Here is a 12122-nt window from a genome sequence, read left to right as displayed (position 1 = left end):
GCGATGTGTGTCCTCTTTTGTCAGACTTCGAAAGAGAGCAGTGAATGCGTCTTATAGATGGGGAACCGAGAGCATTTAGGGACAGAGGCTATCCCCGAAGCCCCTCGTGCACAGACCCCAGAAGGCAGGCTTCCAGCGGAGGCCAACGCACTGCGCCCACAAAACTGCGGCTCAGAGTCAGTGTGGTTTGTGCAATGTACTCTGACAAGCTGGTACACAGCACTTCTGTCGGTGGAGCTGATTTCACTCCATGCACTTACACTCCGGCACACAGCACGCAGCCAGCGCGTGCTGGCTCTCACTATTAGGAAGCAGTCTGGGATCTGCCGGATGCCTGCACTGATTCTCATCCAAGGGAGGGGGTAGGCCTGGCATTTGGGGACTTCTCACAAGACGTCTTTGTGTCAGAACACCTGGACAGACAACCGGAGGCAATTTCCCCCTGCCCCGGGGAGCTCAGATGCCATCCGCACTGGGTGTGGGCCGGGTTCTTCCGAGGCCTGGGACGTGGCATTGCTGCTAAAAGGGCTCCATTGGGTTGTCCCCTGCACCTGTTGTCAGGTGTGGCCCATTCCATAAACGCCATGGGACAGGACAGCACCTGGGTGGAGCAGAGGAGACCTTACCCGGGACCTAGCCTCCCAATAATGCTGTCTGGGCACCTCAGGCAGGAATTCAGGAGGGCTCTTTCCTCCCTTGGTCTGGATGAGCCAGAAATCACTTCCATTTCCTTACTTCCTGTCTTTGGATCCCCAGGGATCTGCCCTCCTTCAGCTAGAGAACCCTGCTGTCCCTGCCCCCACCATCCTGGGTGGGGACTTCTACGGGGCACCTCCTCCAGAAGTTGCTTCTGAATTTGAATGTGTCTCCATCCTTTGCGAGCTGCCTTCCAGAATCACAGGGTGTGTGGGGACAGAGTCCCAGAGAGCAGTGTCCAGGCTCTCAGCCTCACGTGGAAAGGTGCTGGCTCGGGTAGTAGATGGCCGTCAGCTGTGATTAGTTGGTCGTCAGCTGTTACTGGTTAGCCATTAGCCACTGATATAGCTGCCGTGGCTACGCTAGCAAGCACGGATGGAGGATTGTGGGTTGCAGAGAGGCGGATTGCAGTTAGCAAGTGAGGTTGGTTGGCAGAGAGGTGGACGGCGGGTTGCGGATCATGTGGCTCCTGCCTCCTGTGTCTCCAACCCAGCTGCCAGCGAGAATATAGTGGTTTGACTCCCCTATCTATGGTTCCATGGGTGTTCCTTTTTGGCCTCACCATGGCCTGCGTTCTTATGTGGGGAGCAGGACCAGAGACCCCGCATGACACCCTGTGTGACAGGGTGAGTCCCACACGTCCAGTTTGGCGTCAGCACCTTCGGCAGATGCATCTTCCGCCTTCCTCCACCACCAGACTGCACCACCGGTCACTCCTAGACTCCCCTGGCACTTCCAGCCTCACTGGCCTTTTTTCCAGCTTTCTTCTCTGCCTGAGAAAAATCCCCCCCTCCTTCCCGCTTCTGTTAATTTTCCAATCCTCCTGCTCAGAAGCTTTCCCTGCCAGCCACTCCTCTCTCCCGTCTCCCGCTGTGATAACCTGCCTCTCCTTAGCTTCCGCTTCCCCGGGCCACGCCCTGTCATCGCCCTTCTCCTAGTGTGTCATTAAACGTTTACACCTGTGTCAGTGTGCGCTCCACAGTCATTTCATGATGTCCCCAAGGCCAGCCTTGGGGCTTCAACATACTGGTGTCTCAGGAATGACTGCGTTTTATTCCAACAAGATTGTCCACAATCTCAACGCTCCCCTTCTCACTCACCCCCAAAATAAGCAACTGGAAAGGGGACACTGGGAAATGAATCTGCCCGGTCACTACCTATAACACCAGGCTTACGCCTCTATTGCCCTATGGATTCTGAGGTGACCGAGACTCCCCTAAAATAGAGGGGCCTCTAGTGACTGGGCTGCCTTCTGGTCTCAGCTTGTGTTTGTAATCTCATTCATTCATTCATTCATTCACTCATTCTCCTGCGCCTCCCCTGTCCACTCTTCCTAAAGCAGGATTCCTCCGCCGATGCTGCTCAAAGCACCCTCTTTATTTCCTTCGTGGCCCCACTAGAATACCAACCCACAGTTATTCGTCCACGTGCGCATGCTGTCTCCCCCAGCAAGAGGTACAAAGGAAACAAGACAGCTTTTGTCTTCAACAGTGTCCCTCACAGGCGGGGGAGGCAGATGACACAATGCAGGGTGACACATAGAGATCACGGGATCACGGGACGACAGAGGACTAATCCAGACTTGGTGGGGGCTCCGGGGGGGTGTGTTAGGGAAGGCTGACATTTGCCGTGAGTCCTGACAGCCAGCAAAAGTTTGCCAGGCAAAGGGGATTGGGAAGGACATTCTCGGCAGAGGAAGCCACACGTCAGAAGCCCAGTGGGGAGAAAATGGAAGAGGAGACGAAGTGCAGTCGTCGCTGGAGCCTGGTGTACAAGGGAGGCCCGTGGAAGCACTGGCCTGTGGGCAGGGCCTGTCCTGCTCACAGAACCATGACCTTGAGCCAAGCAGTCAAAGTTCATGTTTTCCTGCAGCTTACATTCTAGGCGTGTGTGTGTGTGAGCGGGGAGGGAGGCATATGTAAGCAAAAACAGGCGTGTCGTGAACATCAGGTACTGATAAGAGCAGGAAAAAGGTGCTGGGCGCAGGCTCGTGCTCTTTGACTGAGGGGTCAGAGGGCCTCACTGAACAGGGGCCATTTGAACCGAAAGCTGAATAAGGAAGGGAGCGAGCTGGGCGTGCGTGCTTTGGGGAGAAATGTGTAATGTCGCAGTCTGAGGCGGTGTCCAGGCAGGCCCTCCATTCAGCAGCATGAGTGTCTAGGGCAAGGAGTTCACAGAACACAGACAGTCTGGAGCCCGATTCTTGGCTCTTCTCTTCCAAAACGGACTCGCTTCCTGCTTACTATAGATCCCTGAGAAGGGGGTACAATTATGTCCATTTTTAAGGTGAGAAACCAGGGGCTTAGAAATTCTTAAAACATAAAGCAGAAAACAGTGGTCTTTTTTTAAAAGCCAAGCTTTTGACTTGCAAGGGTCAAATCACTTTTAAGAATCTGCTCCAAAACAACAGGTTAAGAGAGGAGCCGAGCTACCTGAGGCTCTGGCCCCAGAGACTCCTTAGGAGAGAGGGGGTGAGACGGGGAGCAGGAGGTCCCCGAGGCAGGCTCCATGTCCCTGGACCAGGGCTCCCCACTCTGGGCTGTGGGGGGGCGTGAGGAGTAGGAAATCTGAGAGTCAAGACCACCTGCTGCTCTGGAAGGCAGCCACTGGCTTCTGGTCGAAGGAGACGAGTGACACACAGGGTCACGGCAGGGGGCCTGATGTAGGACCCAAATATCCTCTGGGTGTGGGTGTGGGGTGGGCTCAGAGGGGCTCCGAGTGAGCAGAGTGGTGGCCTGTACACCTTGGGACCTGGATGAGAGGAAACAGAGACCCCTGTGGGCCAAGGGCTGGGAACCCGAGTCTCTGACTTTCCAGCAAATGCCTGGTGTGCCAGGTGCCCATGATGTAATGACAGTGGCACGGATGGCTGCCACCTAGGGGGTGAGGGAGATGGGGGAGGGGGGTATGAAATGACTTATGTTTAAATTTGAAGTGACTACTGTTTTTACCTCAAGGGACTAGATGGAGTCTTCTGCCAATAGGCAAACCTGGTGTATGAAACAGAAGCTGAGCTTCAGAAGGAAAAAGGAAGTTACAATTTTTGGCACACTTGAATCGTGTAGTGTACAAACTAAGCATTTTACCCACTACGGTAATGTTGACTGGGCAGCATACAGACACACACAGAGTTCCTAGGGAGACGTTCCAACTAAACATCCATTGTCAGTGTGTGTGTCTTCTGTACCCAGAAAATGGGGTGGCTTCTCCTTTGCTGAAAAAAGTGGGAGAATTTTCTTAGGTTTCAAAGCCTTGTGGTTCAAAGGAAAGCTGGTTTCCTTGTTGCTTGTCTCTAAATACCGCAGTTATTCCTTAGGCCTCACCTGACCAAGCAGTCCGGCTCAGTCTTGGGCCTTTGAAATCCCCACGCAGCTTCCTGTGTGATGCTCCCCACCAGTGCTTTCGTCCTGGTGGGAATTGCCAAGCCTGATATCTTGGAGGAAGACGCAAAGGGAGTTTCAGGGTTAGAACTGAGTGTGGCCTGAGGGGCCAGTGAGGTATAAAAAGAGGATTTCGAATCAGACACACTTTGGCTCTGCCACTTGCTGGCTGTGTGACCTCTGTCAAGTTACTTTCTCTTTCGCAGCCTCTGATTCATCACCTGGAAAATGGACATTATACCTACGTTTACAGAGCTATAAAAATAGAACAAGGAGGGAGCGCGTTAGTTTGCCAGAGCAACCGTAACAAAATACCACCGATGGGGTGGCTCAAATAACAGAAAGGAAGTTTTTTATGGGTTTGGAAACTCGAGGTCTGCGACCAAGGTGTCAGCAGGGTGGGTTTCTGCTGAGGCCTCTTTGCAGATGGCCTGCATGCGTCCGCGTCCTACTCTCTTTTGATAAACACGCCTGTCAAAATGCATGAGGGGCCCCTGCCATCTGATCTCATTTTACCTTAATCACCTCTCTGAAGGCCCTATCTCCAAATACAGTCACATTCGGAGGTACAAGAGGTTAGGCCTTCAACATATGAATTTGGGGGACACAATTCAGCACAATGACAGCGTACAGAGGGCTCGGTACAGGACCAAACTCAAACTATTAATGACATCTTCTCTGAGGAGATATCCCTGCTCTGCGATTGCCCACGGGCAAATGGCTCTCAGAAACTTCTCCATCTCCACAGAGAGACTGTCTTGGTGACGGCGTCCGTCAGGTGCCAGAACCCACTGGAACGGGGACGGTCCCACGGAAGAGGGGAATTCCAGTGTGTGTGCTTCGGCAAGGAGCTGTGGGGACAAGAGTTGGCCTGCAGTGGCGTGGTGACCTGACTTCTTTCAGAGCCAGCTTCTGCTTTCTATTTTTGTTTTCTTTGCCCCTTGAGGCTTTGCCCATCCAGATGCTCTTGTTAATGAACCCCAGAATGCGAATCACATGGCCATTTGGGGTCCACAGGGGACCCCCCTCCCTCTGCTGACGAGAGACCAGCGTGCAGAGTAAACCATAAATTCACTTCCGCTTGGAAAGACTGGCACGAAGATTCTGTGGGCAAACGTATTTAAAGGATAGGATTGAGCAATACCGTTTGTCAAGGATTTTCTCTCCAGTCAGCAGAGATGCTTTGAAGGTCCCAGGACAGCCTGGAATGCCCAGTGATGCCAAAAGGAGATTTCATTGGCTTCCTTCCTTCAAGGGAAAATCTGGTTTGTGTGTGGAATCCTAAGTAGCACTTTGTTCTTATTTTTAGAAAACCTCATTTGGTCACCGTGACTCCCCTTTTAAGTGGTCAATATCGACTTTCCTGAGTAGACAGGTGATTGTTTTAATTATGGCTTTTGTCAGCACAGGGGAAGTCATTTTTCAGCAGAAAGTGTGTTTCATAGAGGCAACGTTTACTTGCTGATATAGTGTTCCTGGGCAAATAAATGGCGCCCAGTATAGTTTCCTGGCAGAGGTGGTATGGATGGATGGATTACGGCTGTGGATGGGAGTTCCCGCTTCTGCTCTGGAAACAGGTGTTTATATCCTGGAAAGGAAAGGGGCTCGGTTCCTATAGCGATGATGGCCAGATGGTAATGATGGCCACATAGGAGAGTGCATGATGGTTCCCTGCAGATACCAGAGGATAATATTAACGGCTACTTTGCTTTTGGTACATTTATTCACAATTACCCAGTGAGGTTGAGTCATATTCACTTTTCAGTTATACAGATGAGGAAACAGGCTTAGCAAGGGTTAGCAGCCTGTCTAAATTCCCACAGCCAAACGAGATTCAAACCCAGGTCTGCTCTGATTCTAAAGCTTGTGCTTTTAATGCCATGCTCCCCTGCACCTCAGGTGAGGGGTCCTCGCATCAGAACATGTCTACGGTAGGTAGTTCTCCGTGGGCCGGCATGAACAGCATCACCTTGACACTTGTTGGAAATGCAAATTCTCAGGCTACCTGCAAGTACTGAGTCAGAAAGTCTGGGGGCTCAAGCTTGAGCATTGCTTCCCCAAAGCATTCTAAACAGGTGGCGATGTAGGCGCTGTGTTGAAACTTCCGGAGAGAAGGCTCTTACGGTCCCACAGGGCAGTCATTCTCTCCATCCTGCTTGTTTAGCTGCATCGATTATTAGCGTTCTTCCTTAGATGCAGGACGTTACCAAGGTATTAGAAAGAGCCTGTCTGATGGAACACGTGTGGTTTGAAAGTTAGCTTCCTTTTCCATACACAGACCATAGATGCATTGTTCTTTGCCCCAGGAGTAAAGCAGAAGGGGAACATTTTTGAAAAGGGCAAAAAAGGAAGACTGAAAAGTCAGGTCTACTATTTCTTTAGGAGGTAGACCTTGTAGCAGCCCTGGGCTCGGATGATATTCTGTTTCCTCTAAAGTCACAGATCAAACACAAAATCCCTCCTGATGAGCAAAGCGGATCACTGAAACCTGGGTTTTCAGAGCAGACTGAGACCGGGCTGCTTAGAGCTGCCATAGGTCAGAGGGGCAGGAGAGCTCAGAAAACCAGAAATCAGATGCAATGAGCAGGTTAGCGACCTGTGTTCACAAGACGAGAGGTGGGGTTCATGTTCTTCTTTCTTAACCTGAGTACCCAGAAAAACAGAGCTTCTGTCCTACTGCATTAGGTGCCATCTTGGGGGGAAAAGATGAGAGGGAATCGGGGTATGCGTCAGGAATGGAGGCAGGGCAGGGGTGGGGAGCCAACACAACAGTGCCCTATTGAGTTGGCTTCTACTCTGTATGACTTACTCGCTTCATTCTGCTGACCGGACTTTACACAGCTGGGCAACTACATCTCAGGACAGTTCTTTTTGGGAGACAGACGGAATGTATCCACTGGCTTCCGTCTCCCATCTCTCAAAGATTCACCCACAGAGTGTTAACTTCCCCAAACTCTGGGACCCCAAACTCTTCCCCATGTTGGGACCTACAGCACCCCGTGCCTCGTGGGTAACAAGTTGGGAGGCGAGAGGCACGAGATGAGGCATCAGGGTTTACCTGCATGAAACTGGTCAGGACCCAGGCAAGGCTGGTGGGCACGGCGGTGGCTGGAGCAAGAGCCAAGTGAGGCTGAGAGGATGTGAAGTGGCACACAAGAGGTTTCTGATACAACGCCCTTCAAGTAAATTTTCAAAACACAAGAAACAAAAGAATGTCCTTTCACATTATAAGGTTGATATCCAATGTTTTTCATCACTAGGCTAAACAATGGCAAAGGATACCATTCCCAGCTTATCATAAACGCTAATTGACATTTTAAAGCACATTTGGGTTCTGATTCGAGGTACAATGAACTAAGACTGTACCGGATGACCGCTCTCCATCCATCCATGTAGAAAATAACTACAAAATCTGGACCTAATTCAAAACCCCACCTGAAGTTCCTGGCGGGCAAACAGCATGTGGCAGCAGCATCGATGACGAAAGCTGCAATCCTTCAGGCCCAAAGAATAAGTGAAGTCAGGAAACTGTCAATACCAAAGGAAGTGGAGAAATTCTGGAAGGGGAAGACCCAGAGAGAGAGCCCTACATGCGATCCACACACATCTCTGACCGACTCCTGACCCCACATGGGCAGAGCAGACTCCAGGCAGCCAGCTAACGATGAAGGGGGAGCAGAAAAGAGACCGGAGGTGCCATGGAGGAAACACCGTGTGCAGTTCAGCCCGGCCAAGGCAACTACCCGCTCAAACCAAGGAAATGACACTCTTTGGAGGAAAATAACAGAACCCAGTTTTCCCACAGTATGGTGTACATAACGCTTAACATAGAATTCAAAGTTACCCTCACAGGAAGAACCAAGGAAATGGAGAACATTCTCAAGAGAAAAGAACAGGAAGTAGATGAGACCCTGAGATTAAACAGATGTTGGAACTAATAGATGATATTAACGCACTGTTATAACTATCCTCAAGGGAATGAAACAACAATGTTTTTAATGAAGAAAAACCTCAGCCAATATACAATTATATCATTCTTTTCACTATCTCCATTTGGCTTTTAATATTATAGTGATTAAATATTCAAAAATTGCAACAACAGTTCTTTTTCAATGCTGAGAAATTTTATGCTGTTCTTTTCTCCTTGAAATGAAATTTTCATTTTACCAGCCCCCACAGAATTTTACCCAAATATAAAATAATTTTATGGATGAAAATATTTTGATTATTCTGTCATAATTTTCTCTCTTAAAAGATATTTAAAATTTTTGTTTTATGTACTAGCATTAGGTTCTAGGTGTTAAAAATCTATTTTAAATTGAATTATCATTTGCTATAGTATTACTTAATACAATAATACTAGATCAAAACCAAATATATTACAAATTGTAATAACTATCCAACAGAGTAAAATTTAATTGCAAATGCATATCTTGATGAAACAGAAGAGGTTATTTTATTTTTTCAATTTGCTTATGTATTCTTGGATGAGTATTACTTATTGCTAATATAAGCTAACGTTCCTATTTTTTTATAGGTGCAAATACTGAGAAACTTTATTTATATAAATAAGTAAACAGAACTGAAAGGGTTATCTCAGTCGCAATCAATAGTTACGACTCACTAAAATTGAGTCTTCATGATCCATTAACTAACGTGTTCAATTTTGTAGAAAGCAAGCAATTGGGAACAACCTGCTTTGTGAAGATTCTTTTCCCACTCACTTTCTTATCACACACACAATATTTAAAATTGTCACACTGTTTGGTACCCTGGAGGATTTTCTTAACACTCTGGGGCCAAGCACTGAAGCAAGTTTGGAATGGGCGGGAGGTGAGTTTTTCTTTTGAGTTGGACGAGGATGGTTAGTGGTCAAGGAAAACCCAGCATGAGCAGCTGTGTTCTCACCCACGTCAGTTGGGAAAGAGGTGAGACAGAAGGTGAGGATCTAGAAAGCACATGCTAATACGTACTTCCTGGACTGTGTATGGGAATACATACTGCACGTGGAAGAGCACTGACAGAGAATCAGGGAGCCAGGACCCACCCCTGCGTAAGGGACCTCAAAGAAAGTTTAGGTTGAAGAATCAGTTGGTTTTTGTTTTTTGTTTGTTTTTTTTTTTCACCTGAAAAGGTAAGAAGGGATCTTAGACTAACACGAGCCAATAGATTAGTGTAAAATGAGGAACCCTTGGGCTGGTAGAGATTAATACAGTAACTAAAGTGCAACTGACAACAGTGAAATCTTGAATTTCGTTAGGAGATGGAGAAAAGAATGCAGCCCAGGGCTGCATTCTCGTTTCCACAGTGTAATGCAGTGCATAACTGCACAAAAGGCAAAGAAACAAAGAGAAGAATGTTAGATTGACACAAGGAGCAGTACAAGCAGCTCTTGTAGTGAAGGGTAGAAAGCCCTTTTTATTAGATGCTGGATTTGAGTGAGTACAGTGGAGTCTGAGTAAGCCCGTGGAAGTAGCCTGTTTCTAGAGATATTAACAATACCAGAAGGAAACAATCAGTTTCGGTGAGGTTCTCAAAGAGGGGGTGAGACAAGAAGAAGCCATTTAGAACTGAAGTATGATGGCACATGACTGAGTTCATTTGAATGATCAATTGTAAACTTGTGACAGTCCTGGTATAGGGAGTAGGGTTCGGTATTATGCTATCACATCCTTTCTACATCCTCCTCTTGCTATGCCACGTGACCCCTGCTTGACGGGAGATAAGACCAGATGACTGCTAAACAACTTCCTTCCAGTTCTAACATCCTATGAAAGAACACTATGCAAATGTTCACAGCAATGTTATTCATCATAGCCAAAAAGTAGAAATGGATGGAATATCCATCAACGGATGAATGGGTAAATAAACGTGGTGTATCCGTACAATGGAATATTTGGTAAGAAAAGGAAATAAAGTGCTGACCATGTGCTACAACATAGATGAACCTTGAAAACATTATGCTTAGGAGCCAGGCAAAAAAGAGCACATCTTGTATGATTCCGTTTATAGGAAATGCCCATACGAGGCAAATCTATAGAGACAGAAAGTAGATACTGGTTGCCTCGGCCTGGCGGTTGTGGAGAAACGGGGATGACTGCTAGTGGGTACAGGGTTTCTTTTCGAGATGATGAAAATGTTCTAAAATGAATTGTGGTCATGGCTGCCCAACTCTGTGAATCAAGTAAAAGCTATTGAATTGTACAGTTTAAATGTGTGAAGTGCAGGGTACATGAATTATGTCTCAATAAAGTGTTTGGTTGTTGTTTTTTTTTTAAAAAAAGAACATTATTTAAAAAGTTTTCAGGACAAAGGGGCTTGGATTGTGGCACAGACTTAGGACTGCGCTGTTTGGCCAGAGGGCTGAATGGAGAGGAGACAAAAGCCAGGAGTAACAGAGCAATTACTTAGCAGGAGGGGTTACCTGGGCTACAGGTGTCAGCAGGTCACGGCAGCCTGCCAGCAGCACAAGGACAGTGGGCATTTGGTGTGGCTGAGGATGCAGCTGGCATGTCTGAAATGGACAAAGAAGCTGCCAGAGAGCCCGAGGAGACCCTAAGGCAGGCTCTCTGCAGTTGGCCGGATCCGCACCTGGGCGTGTCTTTCTAAAAGGACCCCTTGGGCCCTCTCGCTCATGCCCCTATCCCGACAGCTAACGCCTCCATTTTTCTCTCAGCTCTTCTTAAAACGTCTTCTTCCCTAGCTCCTGCATCTTTGGACATCACGTCTTTCTCCTCTGTTCCTTTCGTGCTTTCCAGGTACCTTCTCTCTCCTCGGCATAGGCTATTTTTCTTTTTCTTTTATTGTTTGTAAGACGTCAGCGCTTGACCTGTATATTTCATTTATTCTTCCCTTAGGTCCTTTGTGACGTTGTCATAAAGATCTTTATGTATAAATGTGAAGATTCACTAACATACTTAAAATGAGTGGAACCAGTTGTAGCAAGTGTTGCTAAGATGAAAATTGTATGTGGTGAAAACAAGGACATGCAAGCTGACATTTAGTGTCAACAATTTACACAATAAAGAACTTGAGAGCCTCCTTGTAAGATCCCCCCCCATTGTATAACCAAATAATATTCCATTGTATTCTCATTTATTTTTATCTAGTAGGGACACAGGTTTATGTCTTATCCAGGGTTTATTCAAAGGATCCTTTCCCTTTTTTACCCAACGAAAACTAATACCAGATTTCAAATCATTCATCCAATTATTCATCCCTCACTCATCCACTCACTCATCCAACAAACGTTTATTGAGCATCTACTATGGATTAGACGTCTTGCTAGATGAAAGTTTGGAGAGCGTGCTCCTTGCTCCCATGACATACGATTCAGCAGGAGAGACAGATGCTAGCAAATAATCACACAAATGTCTCAAACAATTCTATGATTTAAATTATGACGTGTTACAAAGAATAAACATAGGGTACTATTATATAATTGGGCCCCTTCTTCTTGCCTTTCGTCCTACACCTATTGCTAAGGAAGCCCATGGAAAATATTGGAAGAAAATGTCAAATTCCTGAATATTTGAAAACATATTAAATTTTCAATCTCTCAGGTAAGTGCTTTAATTAACTACAGCAGAATTGGTCTTAGTTGAAAGAACAGATCACTCACTTGTAACAGGCAACATTTAAAAAAAGAACTTTTAGTGACTTTTCGTTCAAGTATAACTAACTTACAGAAGGAAATGTGTGGAGAGCACACGTACACAATGCAATAGTTTTCTTACAACCAGAACACACCTGCATAACCAGAACCTGAGTCAAGAAAAGGACCATGATAGAATCCCAGAAGCTCCACGCCTGCCCGCTTCCACAGCACTCAGTTTACGAGAGGACTAGTATTTTTGAGCACTTGCTATGTGCTGGGTTCAACGCAAGTTTTTTACAGATCCCACATCATGTGAAGAGCAGTTCATTTTTTTCCCTCTCACAGATGTTAGATGATTCCCTGGGAATCTAGCTGACACCCGTCAGTTAACTAGCAAATCCTTCATTTTCAGAGAGCCACAACCATATCCTTCAGTCCCCCACGAATAA

This window comes from Rhinolophus ferrumequinum, chromosome 22 (assembly GCF_004115265.2).
Source record: "Rhinolophus ferrumequinum isolate MPI-CBG mRhiFer1 chromosome 22, mRhiFer1_v1.p, whole genome shotgun sequence".
Taxonomy (NCBI): Eukaryota; Metazoa; Chordata; class Mammalia; order Chiroptera; family Rhinolophidae; genus Rhinolophus; species Rhinolophus ferrumequinum.
Note: the sequence above shows the minus strand (reverse complement) of the source record.